The following is a 20,376-nucleotide window of genomic DNA, read 5'->3' as shown; positions in this document are numbered from 1 at the left end:
AACGTTCTGAGGACACTCCAAATCTTACAACTGTTTTCGATCTGTTTTAGAGACCGTTTGCCGTTCCAGTTGAAAGTTCCCCTTGCACATGCAACTGTGATTGATTAATCTGCAAAGAAATTCCCTTTTTACACATAAATCCTTTTACGTTAAAAGTGCGCAGGACGTCCACATTGCTTTCCTCAGATATAGTTTCCAAGTCTCTTTAATGAGGTAGCAAAAGTGCTAAATACATCGATTAACATATGTGTGTGAAACACCTTTCTTCCATTGTGAAACTAAAGAAATCACTATTATGAGCCAGCCTGAGTGCGAAACTCAGTGAAATTGTCTGCATCTGTCTGTATGCCGACAGTTAATACCAGATGAAAGTTATGCCTTGAGCGCGCCAAAAATAAATAAAATTGAATTTTTGCTTTGTCTGTGATCTGTGTTGTTGAAAAATGTAAAATATAAGACCAGTGCTTATGCAGTGCGACTGCACTGCAATATAAATGCGGCGCATTAGCTGTTTCCCCCTCCTCGCACCCTGACAGTGTGGCTTGGCAGTGCGGGAAGTGTACACCGAGGCTGAGCTCTGTGGCACTCATACCAGGGCACGGCTTGCGAACCGAATTCCGGGCCGCTCCTGCTTTATACGTTATCATAGCCGTTGCTTCCCTCTTGGCATGTCCCGGATGCCTTTCACCTGTCCAATAGGAAACCTGTATGTCTGTCACACTGTAAACTCTCCATCTTTTCTCATCCCTTTCGGTTTCTGTGTATTTTCCTCCCAACAAATCTGCTATATTACCGTATCATTTCTCGATCTTCCTTTGATCAGTCAATTTCTTCGCATTTATTCCTTTCGTACTGCTACTCACATTCCTGTGTGTTACAAGAATGTGACACGGAAATCGCTTAACACTATGTCAACAAGTTTGGCACTTCTTAAATCCCACATATTATTTACATACAGTGTGTTTGGGGTTCAAATGGCTCTGGCACTATGCGACTTAACTTCTGAGGTCATCAGTCGCCTAGAACTTAGAACTAATTAAACCTAATTATCCTAAAGACATCACACACATCCATGCCCGAGGCAGGATTCGAACCTGCGACCGTAACGGTCGCTCGGCTCCAGACTGTAGCGCCTAGAACCGCACGGCCACTCCGGCCGGCCGTGTTTGGGGTATAAGTGCAGATATTGTGGTCATTGATACCCCCACTTCATTGTGTGAGCTTTTTTTCTGTGTGTGTAACAGTCTTCCTGCACATAGATTTACTATTCCGTATGGTCATAACTGCGCCAGTAAGAGGACTACACTTGTCAGTGGGACCGACGATCCCACTGTTTGCCCCCCCTCCCCCCCCACCCCCCCCCCCCGCCAGGTCAACCAACCAACTAAAACCTGTCAGTATAGACTAACCGTTGTTCATCCACGTGTCCACACTTCAGCCAAGGGGAAAATAAGCATTAATGGCTTGCTCTTGCCGTATGTACTTGGAGGTTCTAACCAACCTAAAAACTTACTACTCCTAACAGATGTTAACTATCAGTTTGCAAATGAAGCAAATACTGACTCCAGATCAGGACGCTGCGTGTTCGAATCACGTCCGGGTCACCAGTCGGGCGGGAACGTGTAGCTATCGCCGCTTAAATGTCAGTCGTGCAGTGAGCCGACTTTACGGTGGCACCCACGCACTTTGGATATGGTGAAGATGAGGCAAAGGGAATTGATAAGTACACTTGTCGGAAATGTATTTATTCTGATAAACGAGTAAATGAACACGTTCCAAAAATGAAATCAGATCGCAGTGGCCATTAACTGCCGATCGCGATAATTGTCTTTGCATAACAGTTGCACTCTAACACCGATCCCGGATGGCGTACACTCCTCGGTGACGAGCGCGTCGTCCGATCGTGTGAGCACAGGACAACCGTGGACGCGTGTCCGGAACGAAACGAACCTGTTTCTCGCGATTGCTGGGGCGTCGTGTATTTCGCGGACGCGACGAAGCGAAGTCAGAAACGAACGGGAAGCGCCACACAAATTCCGTAACCGTCTGTGGGTAGCTCGCGTTAAGCTCGACCCACGTGATCCGCGGATTGAAGTTATAGATTATCGAAATACTCATCTGTACTGAACGGCGGCTCGTTTCGCACTGTCTTATTGACCCGCGCCCGTGCGCGTCACACGTTGCCAGAATGTTGCATATCGGCAGGTATGCACGCCGAAGAATATCTCCGGTGTGTGTGTGGGAGGGGGGGGGGGGGCGTTTATTACTACTATTATCATTATACGGTGTGTATCAAGAAGAATCATCCGATTTTAAAAAATCATTATGTCATTCGAGATATTTGCATGGAGACCGTACTGTTGGAAAGAACAAACTCTCGAGTTTTATACATGGTTCCCGCCAGGTAGCAGCAGTGTGCGCCCACTTCAGTTCTAGCAAAATGGTGTCGGGACAAAAGAAAGCGTTTCATGTGCTACGTTTTGCGCAGTGCTGGTCAGTAATGACTGTTCAGTGTGACTTTCGTACTAAGTATGGTGTGGATCCTCCTACAGCACAGAACATCAGACGATGGCATGAGCAATTCCGAAAAACAGGTTGTTTGCCTAAAGGCAAATCGCCGTGCCGTCCCCGAGTGTCTGACACAGCGGTAGAACGCATCCGCCATTGTTATAGGAAGCACATACCTCGATATGCTTGAGAACTTTCTTTTCCCACAGCTGGAGACTGATTCGAACGTCTTCATTTACCAACAGGATGGGACACCGCCACAACTGTAATGTGTAAGTGCGGGAATTTTTAAATCAAAGTATTCCTGAACGATGGATCTGTCGCACTGGACCAAATGATTCAGCTTTACATTACTGGCCTCCAAGGTCACCGGACCTGAAGGGGTGTGATTATTTTTTGTGGGGTTTATAAAAAATTATGTTTATGTGCCTCCGTTACCAACAACAATTAAAAAACAGACACCGCGTAACAGCAGCTGTGGAAGCTGTAACTCAAGACAAGCTCGCTTCGGTGTGGGAACAATTTGTCTACCGCATTAACATGTACCGTGCATCTCAAGGGGGGTGGGGGGGCATATTGAACAACTATGAAAAGGTATGAAAAAAGAAACTTTTAAGTATGACGTTCTTAGAAAAACAAAATTCACTGTATATGTTTATTAGTTTCAGAAATACAGACGTGCCAAATAGGATGATCCTTTCTGATACACCCTGTATACTGCTCATGCGCTATAGAAATTGTAATTTTGACTCACGAAGAATGTCCGATTAGATACGAGACAGGGCTTGAAGACTAATATTGGCAGATGAAACGAATGCGTACATAAATAAATTTAGAAAAATGTGAATCTGGATGGTCGGAAGGTGATTTGAGCGGCCGTTCTCCCGAATGGGGGTCCAGTTGCGACACTGCGGCTTTTGTCTACGAGTGTCGCTATAAAACTTGATTAATTTCCATGCAGTCATAAAAATTTAGGGTTATTACCACAATCGTCAGCAAGTTACAGCAATTCTGCATGTACCTCCATACACCTCGCACAAGCCACCTCACGGTGTGTGGCGGAGGGTACTCTGTGGACCACTGTCACCTCGCCCTTTCCTCTTTCCAGTCTCATAGTGGTAAATAAGTCTATTTTCGATTCAGTATTAACTATTAAGTAAATAAAAATATCAACATTATAGATATTCACTACTTCATCTGATTAAGGCAATGAGATTTAAAATCAGAAGGCCCCCAAATGCGGAGTATTAGGGTTCCCGCCTCACCAGCCTCGCTCACTACAATTGGTTATAATCATTGTGACAGGTGGCACACGAAACTACGTCGATTTCCTCAAGAACTGTGGATTCCCGAGCAACAAGACGAAATAGGCTTTTTTTCCAGCTACAAGACGAAATAGGCTTTTTTTCCAACGATAAACGTCTGTCTCAAATTTCTTTCAAGTCGATGAGAATCGTCTGAAAAAGCGGTCGCGCAAGTTGCCTCCAGATTTTCTCACGCACCGTTCACGAATGGAACAGAAAAGAGGGGGAGGGTGGGGGTATGATAATAGTGCATGAAGTACTCTCCACCACACACATTAAGATGACTTGAGGCGTATTGATGTAGGTGAGTTTCAATACCAGGTACTAATTAATTTCCAACTTTGCTTAATCAGCCACAGACGTTTTGGTTATTATTGAATTTTGTTATATATATATAATTACGTATTGTATGTTATTATTATATTATTAAATTTTATATATGCCTGTGCGTACCTTGACATGTCTTCCACGTAAGGACGTAACCAGTGAGGGCCAGAGAAGGGCAGCTGCCCTGCCCCCCCCCCCCCCCGTCACCCTCCACTCCTCACCTCCCCTCTACGGACAACATTTTTTTTTTTTTCACAAACCGAACTCTTACATTAGCCCGGTAAAAAACAGACGTATCAATTCAGTATCGTTTTGAAAAAAAAATGCAAGAATATGGCCAGGATGGTGATTAGTACCAGTGCACTCAGAACCATTTGTCGTGAAATCTCAAAACTATTTCGTTATTCATCACGAAACCAACATTATCTCCTCCCCCCCCCTCCCCCTCCCCGCGCCCCATATCAGAACCTGGATACGTTCTTGCTTCAGCAAATGAAATTATGCACTGCATCCGAATATATTCATACCGCTCTTGACCAGCGGTAACATACGCTTTTTCTATCGCCTTTATTTGCTTGATCAAGCGGTGAAACAACCAGATAGACTTCAAATTTACTGCTTTTGAAGGACATCGTCAGCGGATGATGTTTAAAGCAAGATCACAACACTGTTCTTCCGCAACTGTTGTCAGAATGACAAAAACTGTCACATTCCTGCCATATCGCCATAAATGTGACTTTAAAAGCTACATAAAAAAAGACAATGGCTCAGAGTCCATTTCCTGCCTTCTTCTCGTCTGGAAAATGACTGTTATTAAGGCGTTTTTGCAGAAGAACGGATGATGACAGAGGAGAGTCTCATCTTTAAAACTGAAGTTAGGGTGAGAATGCTGCAAACAAACAGTGTTCTATCAAGGACACTCCTCCTATTTGAACATAGACACTATGGCCTAAGGGGCACCTAGCTTCAATAACACTGTTAGAAAGGCTTGGTGCGATTACTGAGCTGTATTGTATATATCGTTTGTATAATCGGGAGACTCGTTGCTCTACAAAACATAACGCTATGGACACGAGTATATCAAGCAGTACCCGGAATACGATGCCCTCTTTCGAGATGCTATAGAGACGCTGAAGAACGTACTGCCGTCGTCGAGAGAAAACACCTCCGGCATGTACCACACCATATCGTGACCAACAGGAAAACAATTTTCGAATGAAACTGCCGCTATTTGATTGTAAGGTTTTTATCATTGATTTGTTTCACACTATTGCGATTTCGTCTTTTTGCCATTATCAAGTGCAGAGTTGGAAACTAAAAAAAGCTATTGCATATCTTACATTTCTGAATGACATGTCATCGTTGGTGGCAGTGTTTTGTCCATCATTAGCACAGCACGTGCGGTAACGTGTGTCTGCTCGCACTCAGATCTTATAATGCGACGACTGGTATGTATGACCACATATGAGTTGAAATATTTCGACGAGGACATGTCATTTAGACATGCCGGATATTTAATGGCTTTTTACAGTTTTCAATTTTGCACTTGATAACGGCTATAAAGCAGAAACCGCGATAGTATAAAAACAATTGAATAATAAGAAACTTTCAGTGAAATGGTGGCAATTTCATTCAAAAAGTACATTATGACTGATTCCCAAAGAAGGAAAAAATGGGGAAATAGTAAACAACGTAACGAAAACTCTTCCAACCATCGATAAGGGGCAGATAATAACAACGAAGCTCCCATCGCAACGATTAAACTATAGGTGCAGGAAGCTGCAATTTACCCTCAAAATAAGCAAATCCAGCGCACTACGTATACATACAGATCCAGTATTGTATAATGACACGGTTGCAGAACAATCACTGGAAGCAGTTACTTCCATAAAGTATCGAGGAGTGTGCTTACGGAGCTATTTAAAGTGGAACGACGAAATAACACTAATCGCAAGTAAGGTGCCAGATCCATTGGAAGAATCCTTCGGAAATGTAGTCGTCAACAAAGGAGGTAGCTTACAAATCCCTCGGTCGACCAATACTTGAATGTTGCTAGAGGAAATATAGAAGATACAAAGAAGAGCAGCGCGTTTCGTTACAGGTCCGTGTAGTAAGCACGAAAGCATCACGGAGATGCTACAGTGGTAGACGCTGCACGAGATCCGTACTTTATCAGTGTGCTTCACTGTCAAAGCTCAGACAGCGTACGACCCTGATTCCCCCTACGTATATCTCGCGAAAGGATCGTAAACATAAAATCAGAGAGCAGAGAGTTTCGAGCCCACTGAAAGTCTTACTAACAGTCGTTCTTCCCGCGAACTTTTCGCAACTGGTACAGGAAACGGGAGAATGGACAGTGGTACACGAGATATTCTCCGCCACACACCGCACTGTCTCTTGCCGAATATAGATGGAGAAGTAGATAACTACGCCAAGCAGATAAACTGCTTTTTATTTTCTCACTCGGAAATAATAGTGCGCTTTCGAAAAATAGAAGCTTTCTACATGTCATTTTGAAGGCCCGATAGTTATTTAGTAACAGTAACCTGTTAATTAATAATAGCACTGGTTTCCATGAATCAGAGAAAAATTGCAAATACAGCAATTACTACTGAAAAACAATAGCACTGACACGACAATTGAGCATGTTGTTAACACAAGACTGCTATTTAAACCTTTGCATCTTTCCTCGCTTTCAACACATCCTATGTGGTCTGCTGTTTTCACGACCAGGTAAGATTTTTTTTTTATTTTAACTTAGTAGTCGGATACACTTCCCGTCACCGCAGACGTCAGTTAACCGAAGGAAGGTGGCATTGTATGGAACTGGGGACCTAGAAACGACGGAGAGGCTTCGTCCCGGCAGTAGCCCTCAGTGGTTCACAACCCTACAACAGGCTACAGCAGTCTACCAACCCCACCGCCGTCCCACACCGAACCCAGGGTTATTGTGCTGGTCGGCCCCCAGTGAACCCCCTTCCCCCCCCCCCCTCCCCCCCTTCCCCCCCCCCCCCCCTCCCCTCCTGGGAACGTCTCACACGAGACGAGGATAACCCCAATGTTTGCGAGGTAGAGTAATTATGGTGTACGCGTAAGTGGAGAAAGTGCTTGCGGAGTAATCGCCGACACAGTGTAACATAGGCGGAATAACGGGAACCAGCCCGTATTCGCCGAGGCAGATGGAAAACCGCCTTAAAAATCGTCCACAGACTGGCCGGCACACCGGACCTCGACACCAATCCGCCGGGGACTGGCACACCTTCCCGTCCGGAAAGTAGTGTTTTAGACCGAACGGCTAACCGGGCGGGCTGAAAGAAGGTTAGTGATGTGGCACGATCTGTCGATGAATCGTGTGAACTTTGTTCTGTTATTTGGTTGATTGGGGGAAGGCACCAAACAGGGTGGCCTTGGTCCCATCGTCTTAGGAAAGGATGGGGAAGGAAGTCGGCCGTGCCCTGCCAAAGGAACCATCCCGGTATTTGCCTGAAGTGATTTCGTGCAATCAAGGAAAATCTAAATCAGGATAGCCGGACGCGAGTTTGAACCGTCGTCGTCCCGAAAGCGAGTCCAGTATGCTAACCACTGCGCCACCTCGCTCGGTCTTTGTGTTTTGTGTTACCGCATTTTAACTGTATGCGTACCGTATTTCCTGAGACGGAGATTGCGGACGAGCCTGCATTTGCCTACACGGACATGGAAAAACGTCTAAAAAACCACACTAAGATTATCCGGTAAACCAGACCAACTCGCAGATTCGATTCAGGTGTAGCTGATTTCGTATCTCGAAAGGTAGCGTACTGCGCGTTAAGTTACACGAGCAGGTCAGTGCTACTCAAACCTCTCACAAGAAGACCAGCGGCGCTGGTGTCCGCTTACGTCATGTGTACATTCCGCTTTTAAAATTGTGTCAGTTGTATGCAGGGTGTTCGGAAATTCCCGTTACAAACTTTTAGGACTTGGAGAGGGTAGTCAGTACACAATATTTTGAATAGGAACCCATGTCCGGAAACATACGTTTCCGTTCTACCACAGTTTACATTCCGAAAAGTCTCAGAGTTGCTTGTGCTTGTACGCAATAGGATGTGTCCGACGTCCTATGGTCTACTTCTTGTGTGGTCGTAAGCATAGTTTACTTTATGAGACTCCTGTAGAGACAGAGGAAGATTGGTGGCACGAATTCTGGCCGCTGCACCAGAAATTGAAGAGATACCATGTGGGATGGAGAGTGTGTACAGAATATTATTCGTAGGTACAATGGCTGTAACAACGTTGGTGGTCGCCACATCGAGCCGCTGTTGTAAGGCATCGGTACTGTTCTGTACGTACACATGCCGGGTTCCTTTTTGTTTTGGAACAATGTAAACGCTTAATGTTTAAGAGTTAATTCAAAGAAATGTGCTTAAGTGATGAATGAATTGTTTCGTTATATTTCCTTTTGAACTGTTACCTAATAACTGTACTGCGTCACGCCTAATTCAGTTCCTCAAGCAGAATTGGATGTTTTTAAGTGCATACAATGCACATAGTACAAAAGTTTATGGTAATGGCAATAAAAGCCGTATTTTAGATTAATATGGGAAAAAGGTCATTAGTTTGTTCTGAAATGAAACAGTTATATCATCTTTGAATTATACGATGTCTATCATGAGTTAAAGATTAAGCAATATATAGATACAATAATGGCGCTTGCTATTGCATGAGGCGGTATAGGATCTCTCTGTGAGAATAGATATACAGTTATAAACAAAAGTGTGACGAAGTCACTTAGGACGGTAGCTACCAATCTAGTAAATATGGTAGATTTGTAGGACGCATTAAAAGTCATACGGCAGGCGAAGAACTACTTTATTTATCGCAAAGTATGCGTGATGCGTTTCGGAATTACTTCCATCTTCAGAAATCTAAACTAGAAATATAACAAACGAACTGGTATACAAAAATATGTTACGATATTTTTTGAGATACTAATAACTAAACAACATTAAATAAAAGTGCAAACAGTCCATTCCACCATTTGTGTGCGTGACATGAGATGATAGACTAGTAAGCGAGTTTCCATAACACTGGGATAGGAAGACAAAACTGCCACTCGGTGGCAACAGGGTAAACGTGGTGGCGCCGTGTCATGTATACTATGACAGTAAATTACATAAAATGATAAAATTAAAAAGTTGTAAATCAGTGCACATGGAAAAAAAACACGATGTAATGAGCCATTTTAATATCGTTAAGAAAACGTTAAAAACGTTACATATGGATAATAAGATCCAAGTACGTGGTGCTGTGCCCCCAAAGACGTAGGAAGGTCATTGACCACTAATCGCAACAACAATATAATTTATTGTCAGCCGATATCAACCCAACATTATAGTTGCATGTGCTGGTTAAGTTACATATTTTAGGACTGTCGGCCCTCATGCCGTAGTCTTTCTGTGCTCGCCGTGCGTTGCGTCCTTTGTAAGGCTGGATGCCGTGGTGCAATGGTGTCCAGTGAAATTTCTCCTAAGTTCTATAACGCCGCAGCTCAAACACCTTCTGCATTGTGCTCGTAAGATTAACGTTATTTCTCTTGAGAACCAGTACTACACTCAGTGAGTATAACAGCGGCTTGCCGAAGTGGACCGCTTGCATGATGATCACTGTCTCTGCGTAAACACTGGCGTATGTTGTTGGAAGGCGTATATTCGTTCTGTTTGGAAAGCGGGGCATAAGAAGATAGTACCCGATGTATGTTTGATCAGTCATTTTCTACCTGCCAAAACTAAACTCCGCCCGAGCAAGCCATGAAGGCCCAAGGGTAGCGACCGACTTACGTGTCATCCTCAGCCCAAGGCGTCAATAGATGCGGATATGGAGGGGCATGTGGTCAGCACACAGTTCTCCAGGCTGTATGTCAGTTTACGAGACCGCAGCCGCTACTTCTCAATCAAGTAGCTCCTCAGTTTCGCTTCAGATTGGCTGACTGCACCCCGCCAACCAACAGCGCTTGGTATACTGGATGGTCACCCATCGAAGTGCTAGCCCAACCCGACAGCGCTTAACTTCGGTGATCTGACGGGAACCGGTGTTACCACTGCGGCAAGGCCGTTTGCGTCTACCTGTCAAGGGAGTACTTTAATGCCATCAGGCATTGCTCCTCCATTGAGACTAGCCGATTCGAGACGGCAAGACTCAATGAAGGAGCTACTCTTTTGGAGATGTCCAGCGCAGTTGTGGATGAAACGTTAGGAACAGAAGAGTTTCGTGGACCACGACATACCCCGAAAGGTTCACTAGCAGCAATGTCATCCGGTCGTGAAAGCCTTCATTCTATGATCCACAATGATGACTGTTGTTTGCTATTACGCAGTCGAAAGAACAGGACTGTGATGCCATCTGCATTACGGTATTCCACAGTGGCAGCTACAAGGGGACAGTGTGATCAAGTACTGTATGTTGGAGATTTCGTGGAGGTGGCGTAAAGGCTAGGTGATCAGACACCTATGTGCTGCCGATTGCCTCACACGTGACACGTGACTTTCTCTTACTTACGAACTCACCGACTACCATCATACGGTGACAAGCACAACTAAAACATCGTATACTTACTTTGAGTCACGTATACCTTATTTCTGAGTGCAGTTGGAAATTATACATGGGGATGACAACGCACAGTTACACGTAATGTGTAAGTTGCGGCTCAAGTGCAGTTTTTAGTGGGCTCTTTCTCGTTTCGGTGGGCTTCTCGGCGCAGGCGGAAGAGTAAGAGCCGGCGCCAGGGAGACCTGCCCCCCTGCTGTTGGACAATTAACTGCTGCTTTGCATACAATGTCGAGCACCGAAATGCCGCCTGCTCTAGCTCATATTTAGCTGTTCGTGTTCAGAAATTTATTACGACGCTTGTCTCGCTCACTGCGAGGCAAATGAAAAGATTGTTACCTGTAGTAGCAGGTTAGTGCTGAACACCTATCTCTGAGAGGGAAGATTAATACCCGTAGTAAACTACACTGCCTCTCTCTTAAGTTACGAGAACGTAATGAAAAGTGAGTGAGTGTTCAGTACCAGTTTTCTAATTCGTAACTGCAACCAGCATCACTAGTTTTGAATTACTTTACCGAAACTGGTTTCGGGCTTAGAACCATCATCAGATGGGGCGAGAAATTCTTCACAAATTTCCACATGATTAAAAGCTCTCGTATTTCCAGTGGAGTGGCAGCATTATGATATCGCAATGTTTAGACGAAATGTCGTCATCGTCGCCAGAAGATGATAAGTATGGCACATGTCAAAATGTCGCGGTATCTTATCGCTGCCGACCACCTGGAAACCTGAGAGTTTTCCATCAATAGTATACGCCGGGGAGCCTACATTCCCAAATTTTTGTATTTTTTCTCAAGGAAAAGATTTTTTTTATATGCTGCAACATACAGACCAGCTTGTAGGCAGAGTGGCTCGTGGTTCGGCTTGTGAAACATTGTGGAAGCCGCTATCTGTATACAAGCTGTATAGGAGGGATAGCAAATATTTTCGGACGTAGCGATACAGACTAAATACAAACATCAAAAAAAGTTTTGCATCACCTCGGTTTCGTTATTTCCGGAACCTGTACAGAAAATTGGAATAGACATCATCATAAACATTTCCGCCTTTTTTATTGCTCCTGAGAACCACACATTCCACGTTGTATCACCATACAGCGAGACCTTCAGAGGGGGTGGCCCAGATTGCTGTACACTCCCGTACCTGTAATACCAAGTAGCACGTCCTCTTGCACTGATGCATCCATGTATTCATCGTGGCATACTATCCACAAGTTCATCAAGGCACTGTTGGTCCAGATTGTCCCACTCCTTAACGGCGATTCGGCGTAGATCCCTCAGAGTGGTTGGTGGGTCACGTCGTCCATAAACATCCATTTTCAATCAATCCCAAGCATGTTCGATAGGGTTCAAGTCTGAAGAACATGCTGGCCACTCTAGTCGAGCGATTTCATTATCTCTGAAACCGCGCGACCGCTAGGATCGCAGGTTCGAATCCTGCCTCGGGCATGGACGTGTGTGATGTCCTTAGGTTGGTTAGGTTTAAGTAGTTCTAAGTTCTAGGGGACTGATGACGTCAGATGTTAAGTCCATAGTGCTTAGAGCCATTTTTTTATGTCATTATCCTGAAGGAAGTCATTCACAAGATGTGCACGATGGGGGCGCGAATAGTCGTCCATGAAGACGAATGCCTCGCCAAAGTGCTGAAGATATGGTTGCACTATCAGTCGGAGGATGGCATTCACGTATCGTACAGCCGTTACGACGCCTTCCATGACAACCTGCGATGTACGCCGGCCCCACATAATGCCACCCCAAAATAGCAGGGAACCTCCACCTTGCTACACCCGCTGGACAGTGTGTTTAAGGCGTTCAGGCTGACGGGGTTGTCTCCAAACATGTTTCCGAAGATTGTCTGGTTGAAGGCATATGCGATACTCATCAGTGAAGGGAACGTGACGCCAATGCTGAGCGGTTCATTCGGCATGTTACTGGGCTCATCTGTACCCGCTGCATGGTGTCGTAGTTGCAAACATGGACCTCGCCATGGACGTCGGGAGTTGCGCATCATGCTGCCTATTGCGCACAATTTTAGTCGTAACACGACGTTCTGTGGCTGCATAAAAAGCATTATTCAACATGGTGGCGTTGCTGTCAGGATTCCTCCGAGCCATATTCAGTAGGTAGCGGCCATCCACTGCAGCAGTAGCCCTTGGGCGGCCTGAGTGAGGCATGTCATCGACAGTTCCTGTCTCTCTGTATCTCCTCCACGTCCGAACAACATCGCTTTGGTTCACTCCGAGACGCCTGGACACTTCCCTTGTTGAGAGCAACGCGAACGCGATCGAACCGCGGTATTGACCGTCTAGGTATGGTTGAACTACAGACAACAAAAGTCGTGTATCTCCTTCCTGTTGGAATGACTGGAACTGATCGGCTGTCGGACCCCCTCCTAATAGGCGCTGCTCATGCACGGTTGTTTACATCTTTAGGCGGGTTAGTGACATCTCTGAACAAATGGCTCTGAGCACTATGCGACTTAACTTCTCAGGTCATCAGTCGCCTAGAACTTAGAACTAAATAAACCTAACTAACCTAAGGACATCACACACAGCCATGCCCGAGGCAGGATTCGAGCCTGCGACCGTAGCGGTTGCCTGGCTCCAGACTGTAGCGCCTAGAGCCGCACGGCCACTCCGGCCGGCTGACATCTCTGAACAGTCAAAGAGACTATGTCTGTGATACAACATCCACAATCAACGTCTATCTTCAAAAGTTCTGGGAACCGGGATGATGCAAAACTTTTTTTGATGTGTGTAGAATAAAATTCATAATATCGGGTAGTTGTAATTAAAATGCAGCTACTCACAGTGGTCAAGTGTGGCCTGTAATTATGTTATGGCAGATGCGTTAATGCGGACCCTGTTTATGCTGGAAAACAGATTAGTACCAACTCTGGCCACCAGGTGCAAATCTGGGTTGTACCCTGTGTGCACATCCACGCTGCCATTTGTTAAGCTACAAAGTGAGTGAACAGCATGGCTATCGAGAAGAGAGACGATGCGCTGTCTTTGAAACTTAAGTGAACGGGAGCAATTGTAGCGCCGCTGCATTTAGAGAGTATCGTTGACTGAAAGGTCTAAGAAGAGACTCGATTTGAGACCTGAGTTTCTCCTGGCGTATACAATTTCCAAACAACTTACGGGAATATTATCTGGCCAAATTCCCCTAAGTAGTTTGAAAAGAGACTCGAAGTCATCAAAACGTTTAAAGAAGATGATAATGAGATTCGAAAACATGGGGGCTTGGTGTGGCACCTGGAAGAGGCAGGCCTCCTATCCCGGAAGAGATTGCGGCATTGCAAACGCCGACTACCGTGCAAGAACGCACTTAACATAAATAAAAGACGCGAGGGCTCTTTAATTGTAATTGTGTCCTTTATTCCTCGAGGAATATGTGATAACGACGATTTGGTTGGAGGGTTTTGCGACTGGGAAGCTATGGTAGGCCGTTGCGAAGCGATTTCCAGCCGGCGATAGTGTGAACATACCATAATTTTTCGGATGCTGTACACCTATAAATGATAATCACGGTACTTGTCGGGAATACTATGCTGTTGGAACGTAAATTTATTGTGGTTGGTGTTCCCACATACCACGAGATGTGTGCGGAAAGTGACCAGATTACTATTCCTGTAAAAAATTACATATGTCTAGCCAGAGAGGGATGTGGGGAACTGCCATTTCGACGCATTGACGTGTATATCCAACGAAAGGGGTTACAGATTCATATCGTAAACAGCTGCACAATATAACAATTCGAGGGTTCAACAGGATCTGCTGTAGTGTACAAACAGGCCAGGGCTGTAACATTATGGAAACACAGGACGCCCTCTCGTCAGCTCCTCTAAGCAGATCCTCAAATGTTGTTTGTCAGACTGTCGACTGTGTTGTTTATTACAGTACACCAACCCATATCAGTGATGTCCTTACAACCCTCTCATCTGAGGGAGCTCTGTTGATTATCCCATAATGCCGGAGGCCTGTGCTTTACAACAACTGTTTGGCAGAGTCTTGGAGGGATGCAGTAACTTCTGGAAGTGCTGACTGAAAATACCTGCCGTCTACTTTCGAAACCGATTGGCTGTAAGACTTAAATGTCATATAATTTCCTAGAGCTGAGGAGAATCAAGACACCTAGCCGGTGTGATTGTGGATCTAATTTTCTCAGACACTATAGACATACCAATAATAACTGCACTGCTTGTCTGAAATATGTATGTGCTGGAGAGTAAAGTTACTGTGGTCAGTGTTCTGACATGTGCAAAGAAAATCATGTGGGTGGGGCTACGTCTGGTCGTAAGGAAGGCATACGTTAGATGTGGAAAATTGCGACTTAGGACACATCGATAGCCGTAAGGAGTGTGAAAGATTTTATGTGGAAAAAATATGGCCAGTCGTAAGGAGTGTACAGATGTACGTGGGAAACTGATATTTCCAGAGCCACAGTCGTCAGGAGGAGGTACTTCTGATATTTCGCTCATTATCGAATGTCACCAGACTGGCGCTCCATTCATAATATTTTAATTACACTGATAAATATGCGGCTGGTTTGCTAGGACGACTGTGCTTGGTGTCCGGTCGCGTGGCAGAGTTAGCCAGTGGCCATACGAATGGACATTTCTGGCTTAAGGCGCGAGCCACCGCCGAGCCTCCCGAACCGGACAGATGGGGTACAACGGTGCAGTTGATGTAATCGTTTCGCCCTCTGAGCAGGTGAATAGCGAACTAACACTCAGTACGTGATGGACAGCCTTCAGGATCAAGTGTGTTGCACCTATTCTTCTATTTTTACGCGGAAATTTGAAAAGTTATGGCGGGTGTTTGCAATGGACGATTATCCCCCCCCCCCCCCATGTAAATTTATCGGCTGATTCCTTAGCAGTCACGGTAACAGTCTCTCAACGCCTGAGCGCCCGGAACGGCCGGCCTGTGGATGCTGGGAGATGAGTGTGCAGCTGCCGGCGTAACCAATGTGCGGCAGTGACCTACAGATGTTTCCGTGCCTCCAACATCTGTGACAGCTATTACGGAACGGATTGTGGTTAAAGTGTATGTGTTTCTAAAGTGGCCTGTCCATGTGGTGACGGCTGCTGTGTGTGGCATTCAAGTTCTTCTTAATACATCCCTGTGATCTGTCTTGCAGTGGAAAGATGGAGTGGTATTTGTTTAAATGAAGGTGGATCTGTTGTTACTATTCTATCAAGTGGCAGATCCTTTCCTCTCCTACTTCTACCTGGAGTAGCAGAGAGAACTTGGAAATTCTATAGTGCTTCAAAAAATACAGTTAGCAGACCCGTAGATGGTCTGGAATTACACAAACGTGACAGCATAAATTCCCGCCGAAATTTGAAATTACAGCTATCATCTTACACAGCACTGCTTCCAATCATGACGTTAAATTTCCGATTGATCAATTTATCGTTTCCAATACTGGTACTGTTAGAATACTCCAGTCAAACCCCTCCACTGTCTCCTGCAAACTGTTTAAGGACATAGTGCAAATTAGCTGAAATTTGAATTTCTCATTACCATTTTCGGCTACCTTCAACACAATCTATTTCCCAGTAAATAACCAAACTGTGCCAGTATCCACTAACAGGACGCAAGGAAAATCCAGAAGAGGGGAAGAGTAGGAATTTGATTCCAGGCAATTGCGGGGTCGAATCGCGGTTAGCTCACCAAATTTCCTATCAAATATGCCAGTCCTAGCGTACAAGAATATGAAGCATGGAAGAACGGTCCCACCCACAGTGCATCAATTTAATTAATTAGTCAGTGAATTTGATTGAATAGGGTAAAGTAAATGCACTATTTGCACGATATTCACAGATTTTGGGAGATTTACCAGGTATCTGCTACCTTTTTTTTAGGACAAAAGAATGGTTAGTGTGGTTTCCGGTGCCGCGTACCATATGCCTGCTGAACAGAAAGTAGCCACTTGAGGGGAGAAGGGGAGAGAGAGAGAGAGAGAGAGAGACGATTTTCCCAGGTATCAATACCTGATGCTTAGTCCAACAGCAATTAACCAGAGGGGCATGGGGAAGGGGAGGAGGTGATGGAGGGAGGGAAACTGCTTCTACCAGCGTCCCCTGTTTGGGGTACTGTGAACCATCTCAGTATCTGCACAGTGTAGTGAGCACATAAGCAGCTGCTTCCACTGAAGTTGTGTGGAAGGTGCGTGTTTAAGATCAAAACAGGAAGTGAGTCGTATCAGATTTTGAAGAAAGCCCTCTTTTCGATGTGCACACATAAAAAAAAGTTTTACATCACCTCGGTCCCAAGAGTTCCAGAACCTGTACAGAAAATTCAAATAGAGATCAACCTAAACTTCATTTCTGCAGTTTTTATTGCTCATCAAAACCACACATTGCATGTTGTACCACCACACAGTGAGACCTTCAGAGGTGGTGGTCCAGATTGCTGTACACACAGGCACTTGTAATACCCAGTAGCACGTCCTCCTGCATTGATGCATGCCTGTATCTGTCGTGGCATACTATCCAAAAGTTCATCAAGGCACTGTTCGTCCAAATTGTCCCACTCCTCAACGGCGCTTCGGCATAGACTCTAGTCTAGCGATTTCGTTAACATGAAGGAAGTAATTCACAAGATGTGCACGATGGAGGCGTGAATTGTCGTCCATGAGGACGAATGGCTTGCCAATATGCTGCCAATATGGTTGCACTATCGGTCGAAGGATGGCATTCACGTATCGTACAGCCATTACGGCACCTTCCATGACCTCCAGCGGCATACGTCAGCCCCACATAATGCCACCCCAAAACAGCAGGGAACTTCCACCTTGCTCCACTCGCTGGACAGTGTGTTTAAGACGGTCAGCTTGACTGGGTCGCCTCCAAACACGTCTCTGACTATTGTCTGGTTGATGGCATACGTGACACTCACCAGTGAAGAGAACGTGATGCCAATCCTGAGTGGTTCATTCGGCATGTTGTTGGGCCCATCTGTACCACGCTGCATGGTGTCGTGGTTTGAAGTTACACATCATGGAGCCTATTGTGCATAGTTTGAGTCGAACACGTCTCCTGTGGCTGAACGAAAAGCATTATTCAGCATGGCGGCGTTGCTGTCAGGGTTCTTCCGAGCCATAATCCGTAGGTATAGGTCATACACTGCAGTAGTAGCCCTTGGGCGACCTAAGCGAGGCATGTCATCGACAATTCCTGTCTCTCTGTATCTCCTCTATGGTGTCACCGCCATACACCACACTTGCTAGGTGATAGCCTTTAAATCGGCCGCGGTCCGTTAGTGTACGCCGGACCCCCGTGTCGCCACTATCAGTGATAGCAGACCGAGCGCCGCCACACGGCAGGTCTAGAGAGACTCCCTAGCACTCGCCCCAGTTGTACAGCCGACTTTGCTAGCGATGGTTCACTGACTACATACGCTCTCATTTGCAGAGACGACAGTTTAGCACAGCCTTCAGCTACGTCATTTGCTACGATCTAGCAAGGTGCCATATTCAGTAATTAGAATGAATTCTGAACAGAGAATATTGTGAATCATGTACCGTCAAGAGCGACGTTGATCATTAATGGATTAAAGTTAAGTATCTAACTAATTACGTCCGCTTTCTGAATTCTAATTCCTTGTCATGTTCCAGACCTCACATCAGTATAGTCCTTCCCTCCTCACGCCAGCCTGCGTGAGCTAAAATGCGTGCATTTCGGCCTCCATTCGTAACACGGTGTTGGCTCTTCTGCCAACACAACATCCTCTATGTCCGAACAACATCGCTTTGGTTCACTCCGAGACGCCTGGACACTTCCCTTGTTGCGAGCCCTTCCTGGCACAAAGAAACAATGCGGACGCGATCGAACAGCGGTACTGAACATCTAGGCATGGTTGAACTACAGACAACACGAGCCATGTGCCTCCTTCCTGATAGAATGACTGGAACTGATGGTATGTCAGACCCCCTCCGTCTAATAGGCGCTGCTCATTCATGGTTGTTTACATCATTGGGCGGGTTTAATGACATCTCTGAACAGTCACAGGGACTGTGTTTTTGTTACAATATCAACAGTCAACGTCTATCTTCAGGAGTTCTGGGAACTGGGGTGATGCAAAACTTTTTTTGATGTGTTTATTTTACAAGACCTGCATCTTCCAAAATTAAATAGCAGAGAATGATCAGCTGTTCCCACCAAATAGAGAGATCCAACCTCTGCAAATTTGTATGCAAATTAAATTTCATAAATAAACAATGCGGTATTATGCCCTCTGCAGTGTAGTTGAATTTCCTGTCGTTGGATCTTCCAATCCTCCAGCCCAGCACAACTGAGCGATTTTTCCCGCCAATTTTTTCTGGGGGGGGGGGGGGGGGAGGGAGGAGAGAAGGCATGGGGGTTGGGCCAACCTCTGGTTGTGGCACTGTGCACTAGCTCAGTCGAGCCTTGCAAATCAATGTGAGCACACATTTTACGTCAAGACAACACCTCCAATCTGCAGCAGTGTAATTACGGAATTAGGGTGGACAGGGTAATACTTGCAAATTCCACACCAACAACTCTGCACATACTGAGCGATTTTCCTGGGAATTTTCTTTCTTAGGGGTACGGGGAAAGGAAGGCTGGGCGGTTTCCCAGAGGGGGAGAGGTGGAAGAAGCAGCACAGTAAGTGAAGGGGATGGGGAGGGTTGGGGGTTTCTCAGATCCTGAGGGGGTCACAAGTCAAGGTGAGGGGAGGGGAGGGGTGTGAGATTTCTCAGAAGGACTCATTATCCCCAGAGGGTCATAAATCAAGAGGAGGGGGCTTAATAAATCACTTAGCATAACAATAGGTTTGCCCCTGATTGTATGTATGTATGTATGCAACCTACATTAACAAACTGCTGATTCTGTCTTTACCCTACTACTCACACATTGCATATGAACACAGAGTGCCTACACCCAACTGCCTCTCAGGGGCATAAATGAATTATAAAAGATGTCTATAGTCCCTGGAAAGCTTCAGTGAACATTTTATCTCTAACAAATTTGTTCCCCATGATGTGTTCTATCACCATTAAAGGTTCGTCACAAAGACTTTGAAATACTGTATAAATTATTGCCAGAGGAGCGAAGGAAAAAGCAAACACCATCATGAGAACTTGACCACAGCTGTATGCCAGGGCCTATGGACACCCTCGATATTGTGTGGCATAATTGCACTTATCTGCTGTTATGTCTGTCTGTTTTTCATAGCCAAACCAATTTCTTCCTAAGTTTGTATACGGTATTTCAAGGGCGTTGATCGTTGAAATTTTCATACTTCTGGTGAGATACTTTATTTGTGAATACATATTGTCCATAACTGTTAGCGACTCTGTGGTCTGTAGGTCACATGCTTGCCACAACGTACTTCAGTAGGAGTGTGTGTGTGTGTGTGTGTGTGTGTGTGTGTGTGTGTGTGTGTGTGTGTGTGTGTGTCGTTTGCATTTGCTGAAATTAGCTTAAAGCGCCTGGTGCATACAAACAGCAGTAACCTGTTAACGTTTGCTGTTCTTACATAACTTCTTGGTAACTAAAGAAAATGCAAAACAATCAAAGATGTCCGTCTTTACTTTCTTCCCACACGAAGTTGTAGAACTGAAAGTGAGAATATGCTAGTATCTTGCCACCGTTGTTACCGAATGATCAGCGCCACTTATAGAAG

General features: G+C 45.3%; 1 protein-coding gene and 1 pseudogene across 1 annotated transcript in view; one reads left to right on the top strand and one right to left on the bottom strand.

Moving 5' to 3' along the window:
- The window catches only part of LOC124617385, a 1,108,641-nt gene that overhangs the window by 710,351 nt on the left and 377,914 nt on the right, over window positions 1-20,376 (top strand). The gene's annotated exons all lie outside the window — the stretch shown is intronic.
- Window positions 10,114-10,231, bottom strand: LOC124557834 (annotated as a pseudogene).

This window comes from Schistocerca americana, chromosome 1 (genome assembly GCF_021461395.2).
Source record: "Schistocerca americana isolate TAMUIC-IGC-003095 chromosome 1, iqSchAmer2.1, whole genome shotgun sequence".
In the NCBI taxonomy this organism is placed as follows: Eukaryota; Metazoa; Arthropoda; class Insecta; order Orthoptera; family Acrididae; genus Schistocerca; species Schistocerca americana.
This window is presented reverse-complemented; position numbering and strand designations above follow the sequence as displayed.